We start from the raw sequence: 6,230 nt of genomic DNA on the forward strand, positions 1-6,230 counted from the left end.
GGTACATAGCAGGTGCTCAATAAATTGCTGCTGCTTGAATGAATGAATGGACTCCTTAATCTTTAAAAGAATAGAAATGGTCTACAAGAGAAAGTTCTCCAGGTAACTCCTCCAAGGTTACACTCCCAGGTTGTGTTCACAGCACCAGTAGCGATTTGCATTGCAGTCTTAATCGGGGCCAGGGCAGGCATTCCTGAGGAGAAAAACAAAGCAGACAATAGAGATCTGAGCCCTCATTTTCTTAGGCAAAGGAGTCCTACCTTGAATTTGAAATAAGGGGTGAGATTCCCAAAAGTTTGGAGGTATTATCACCTCCACCCTCAAAACTAGGAACTACCAAAAGGCTCTTTAAAGAGCAAATTTCAAGAAGGGAGAGTTTAAATTTCCACTGGAGTTTAGGACAAGGATCTTAAAAAGGCTTGAACTTTACACCAGGAATTACATATCTCAAATTTGTGTCAAGGAAAAATCTTGAGATTTGGAGAAATATTTTTAAACAGACAAGTTCATCACCACATCCTATGTAAAAATCAGAATCAGAACTCTCCTAGAAATTCAACAATAAAAATTCAACAAATAATATTTGTTTATATTAATTCACATGTATAAGAATAAAAAACTAAAAATGGTACTGCCTCCCCTCCCTTGGCTTCCAGGGAGCTAAGAGTCGATTTGACAACTAATCAGTAATCTTGCCGCAACTCCATGTGTTGTTGAGTTTGCATCCAACCTGCTCCTGATTTACTATTTTTATTTTTTTTTAATTCCTTTTTTTAAGTGTCTCATTTCCTCTGCCTTAACAGCCTCCCAGCAGGGGAGTTTTTATCTGGTTCACTGCTTTGTCTCAGCACCCAGCACAATGCTGTGGTGCATAATAGGTGTTCAATAAAAACATGTTGCTTGAGCCCTGGCTTGGGTGGATCAGCCGGTTAGAGCATCATGCTGATACACCAAAGTTGCAGGTTCAACCAGTGAATGCATAAATAAGTGGAACAACAAATCGATGTCTCTCTCCCCCTCCTCTCTCTCTCTCAAATAAATTTAAAATATTTTTTTAAATTACAAAAACAAAAAAAGACATGCAACACAAGTCTGACTTCAAATCTTCTTGGCCAATTTGGCAGCTCCCACCTAAATGGAAGATACTGATGATTTAGCAATTCCATTCTGAGACCCAGTAACTTCATTCATAAGAAATCTGCTTATGTAGGAATGTTCTCTCTAGCATTGTTTGTAATAGTGAAAACGTGGGCAAACCTTAAATGGTTAAATCAGTTAGGACCTAGCCATACAATGAAACACTACACAGCTGTGAAAAGAACTAGCAAGTCTGTAAGTGCTAATAAGGAAAGAGCTCCAAGATAGGCTAAGTTAAAAGGCAAGATGCTATAAATAGTGTAAACAGTGCATCTATGAGTCCATGGTTCAAATAATTATAATAATAATATGGAGAGAGAAGTTTAATAGGTCATTCCAGAGTGATTCTGAGAACACGTTTAGAGGTGCTCTCAGTCCTGCTCCCAGCTGGCAAATGACGGGGTAGCACTTCCCTAAGCCCCATCTCCCCTTCTACAAAAAAACAAGGATAAGAGTTAAGACCTCCTGGTGGGGTTACTGAGAGGATTAAGGGGGAAAAATGCAAGTAAATGGCCAGCACCTCTCCCAGATTTATTAGTTAAAATAAAAAATGTTTTCCCTTATGACTGGATGGGAACAAAGATCATTGAGCTTTTTTCAATCCCCTTTTAAAATTTATCTGGGGAATAAATTCAAATTTACAAAAGAGTGGCAGGAATAATACAAAGAATAATTGTATACTGTTTACCCAGAGTCACCAATTGTTAGCACGTGCCATATTTGCACTATCTCCTCAATCTTTTCTTGAAACATTTGTCCCTCTTTACCTTCAATACTTTCAGATATTTCTTAAGAACAAAGACATTCTCTTACATAACCAAGTATAATTATCAAATTCAGGAATTAAATATTGATACAATATTCTTGTCTAATTTATAGTTGTGTTCAAATTTCATTAATTGTCCCAATAATGTCCTTTTTTAAAAAATTATGGTTTAACAAAACACGTAACATAAAATTTACCATCATAACACAATTTAGTAAAATATATTCACATTGCTGTGCCAATAATATCTTTTTATTGCAATTGTGTAGCTCCACCCAAGATCACACATTGCATTTAGTTGGCTTGTCCTTTTTCATTTCTTTTAATCTGGAAAAATTCCCCAGACTTCCTTTGTTGGTAACTTTCCTGTCACAGGTGTTTTGAAAAGTCTAGGCCAACTGTAATTTTGTATTTTTGTTATATGCCTTTATAATAAAGGAGCTAATATAGAAGGTATGATTAGGATAATAAATGGAAACATGAAAATGTCCATAGGATTTTTTTTTTCCCAGTTTTTGGTAGAAGAGGACCTGGAGTTTTGTCCCTCCTGTTAAAATGCCCTTGGACAACATGCTAGATCCTCATGCATCTCTGCTGTTTCAATGTCAGTCCTGTGGTTGTGAGCCTATACTATATAGGGTTGCCACATGAAATCTGTGCATTGAGAGAAACTGAGTAAAGGGTACAGAGATCTCACTGTATGATTTCTTACAACTGTATGTGAATCTACAGTTATCTCAACATAAAAAAGTTTATTTTTAAAAAATATTCTTTCGCACTTTAGAGAGCGAAGGGTCAACCTTTCTCCTAGGGAGAACCCGGCCCCTTGGTGAAATTCCCAGCAGGAATTCTCCTGCCTGAGAAAGAACTTCTTAATGAACTTCTTTCACTTGCAGGGTTGGGGGAGGGGGTCTCCTTTGCTTTCCACAGGGACATTTTAAAATGAATGAAGGGAGCAAGGTCCCTCATTAAGGCTGAAATGGGAGCTGCTGGAGGCAGGGGTTCTTTAGAAGGGAGGCCTGGTCCCAGGTCTGCATTTCCTGCTACAAAGTTATCACATTAACAGTAATTACTGCTCCTTCCTCTGTCCAGGAGTGGATTGTGAAGGAGAATGTCGGAAAGACCATTTTTGTCTATTATCTCTTGTTAGTTGCAAAGTTCTTAATAAAACTGAAAAATCCTAAAGGCCTAAATAGGCAACCATGGCAATTAGATATGGGCATTCAGTAAAATAGATATATTTTTAATTTATTGATTTTTAGAGAAAGAGGGAGGGAGGGAGAGAGAAACATCAATTTCTTGTTGCACTTAGTCATGAATTCATCGGTAACTTCTTGTATGTGCCCTGACTGGGGATCAAACTCAAAACTTTGGAGTATCAGGACAAAGCTCTAATGAACTGAGTGAGATAACTGGCCAGGCCGTAGACTATTATACCGTATTTTATGATGATGTTTTTGTACCATTTATAAATTAAGCCAAGAATAGTACTGTCTGAAATTTTGAGGACTCCTTTTAAGCACTTAGACTTCTCCTGGGGGCTGAAGGGATGTGGGTTGTTGGCAGCATCAACCTGCCTCCAGGTCCCTGTTCACGCCGATATGCCAAGTTCTGGGTGTTCTCAGAGAGATCAGTTATGTATGGTCTTGCTTCTCCCTGCCTTGAAATTTTGTCCATCCTTGTGCTATTTTGAACCTAGAAACTCTGGACATAATATCCCTTGACCCTTCTAGGAATTTTTCCCGAAGAAATGATCAGATGTGGAAAAAGAATTGTGTACAGGGATGCCATGTTCTGTTTATAAGATTGAAAAATTGGAATAATAACAAGCATTTATTGAACACTTACCATGAGCCAGTTGCTGCAGTGTTTATCTCATTATCTCATTTCATCTTTTCAAATAGGTTCTATTATTATCTCCATTTTTACAATTGAAAAAAGAAATGGAGCCCTGGCTGGGTTGCTCAGTTGGTTACAGGGTCATCCCTGTAAACAGGGGTTGTGGGTTCAATCCCTGGTCAGGACACATACAAGAGTCAACCAATGAATGCATAAATAAGTGGAACAACAAACTGATGTTTCTCTCTCTCTCCCCCTTTCTCTCTCTCTCTAAAAATCAATAAATTAAAAATAAAAATAAAAAACAATTTAAAAAAGGAAATGGAGGCAGAGAATAGTTAGTAATTTGCCCAAGACAACATACTTAGTTAAGTGGGGAAGATAATTATATGTAAACAACAGCAATAACTCAATGTGATAAGCATTAAAATAGAAATGATATGAGCAAAATAGATAGACTATGCAAACTATTAACATACATGGTGTGTATTTGGCTGTTTAAAAAAAACAAAAACCTGCACATGGTAGGCATTTTAAAATGGTTATTATTTGTACTTTAAACTTGAATGTACAGCAGTCACCTGGAGGTCTTGTTAAAAATGCAGATCCTTAATCAGCAGGTCGAGGTTAGGCCTGAGAGTCTGCATTTCTAACAGACTCCCAGGTAATGTCCCTGCTGCTGGTCCAAGGACCATACTTTGAGGAACAGAATTTAATAGCTTGGGAGAGCCCTCCATATGTAAAAACAAAACAAACCACAGAAACCCCAATGACTTGTCATGTGGAAAAACACTGGAAGACAATACAATCACTGTCTCATTACAGTGTTGGGCTGCAGTTTCAAGGGAATTTCTTTCCCTTTCTCTATTTTCTGTCACATAAGCTAATCACATTCCACAAATATTTATGAAGTGCCTCAGCACTCCTCAATGTAGGAGCAGAAATAAAGGAAATCCAGTGGTTTCCTAAGGATGTTTAAAAAAATAAAGCTAATGTAACTTAAAGAAACAACACTTAAAATGGGTACACTTCATTGTATATAAACTATACTTCAACAAAGTTGATTTAACACTTAAATATATGAATAAATATAATTCCCTGACCAGGATCTTTTTTTAAAGATTAGGAATATTTTAAAATAAAAATTCCTGGATGGTGAGTCAAGAATTCTGAGTTCAATCCCTGTCTGTCTGTAACCCGAAGGTTTATTCGTACCTTGAACTTGGACGAGGGCCCTGTACACATATTCAAAGTGCTTTGTACTTCTTGGCACCAGTCAATGATATTTCACACACATGAATTTCACATGTGTCTGCCTTCGTTGACTAAGCTCATTTCTCCCGGACCAGGCACTGCATCTAGTTTTGTCACTGTGGTGTCCCAGCACCTGTCTTGGCATCTGCCCTACAGGAGGCACTCAATACTATCTGTTGAATTAATACATGAATGAAATAATGATTAAAAGAGATCTTGGCCTCCAGATGGAAGACATTTTGCTCATACCCTTCCAGAGGGATTTTTCCAAAAGGGTAAAGAAGAAAGCCGGGCAGGGAAAGCCAGCCAATCCTGCCCATAGTCCCTGACCCCATGTTCTCTAAGCAAAATCTTCATATCCTCAAGGCTGGGCACCGGGGTAGGTGAAGGTCTTGGGCTTGAGGGTCAGGTCCTAGACTGCAGGGAGCACGTCTTCGTTTCTTCATGGGGACCTGGGGAATTCGAGGGGCCCTTTGGAAGAGAGCCTCAGGGCTGCAGTGATTGTCAGCTGTCCCAATAACCTCCCCTCACCCACTTGATCACAGCCCTCCCTGGCACTATCACAGTCCTTGCACTTCTTCAGCTCAGTTCTTCCGCTTCAGAATTTCTCAAAAGTGTGGTCCCTGCAAAGTTGCTGGAAATGCAAATTTTCAGGCTCCACCCCAGGCCTTTCTAGCCAGACACTGGGGATGGGGTGGGGTGGGACCCAGTAATGGGCCTTGGAGTAAGCCCCCCAGAAGGAGCTGATGAAAGCTCGAGTTTGAGACCTACTGCTCTGCTGTGATGTAAGCCCTCCCAGGGACACGGCCTGAGCTGTTCAGTCCTCTATCCACAGGGCCTGGCATCTAGTAGGCATGCAATAAATATCCGCTGAACAACGACGATAATGAGAGCAGCTAGCCATTGACTGAGGACTTCCTGAGCGCCAGGCTATGTTCTAAACATTTTAGGAGGGTTTTAGAGATACTGAAACCCCCAAAATCATTTTAGGGCTAATGAAACTGAGGATCAGAAAAGCCAAGCTGCGCCCAGGAGTCACCCAGCGGGGAAAATCGGTAGAGAATCCTGAGTTCTCGTGCTGTGTTCCTCAGGGACCGCCCCCGGGTGCAGCGGCCGCGCGTGTCCGTGGCGTCTCCAGGGCGTTCCGCCAGGAAGCGCCGCCTCCACACCCGGAGTTCGCGCGTGTCCACCGCTCCGCGAGGGTGCCCCGCCCAGCTCTCGCGCTGGCCGGGGG

This window comes from Pteronotus mesoamericanus, unplaced genomic scaffold (genome assembly GCF_021234165.1).
Source record: "Pteronotus mesoamericanus isolate MK-2021 breed Mesoamerican mustached bat unplaced genomic scaffold, CSHL_Meso_final contig_25, whole genome shotgun sequence".
NCBI classification, from domain to species: Eukaryota; Metazoa; Chordata; class Mammalia; order Chiroptera; family Mormoopidae; genus Pteronotus; species Pteronotus mesoamericanus.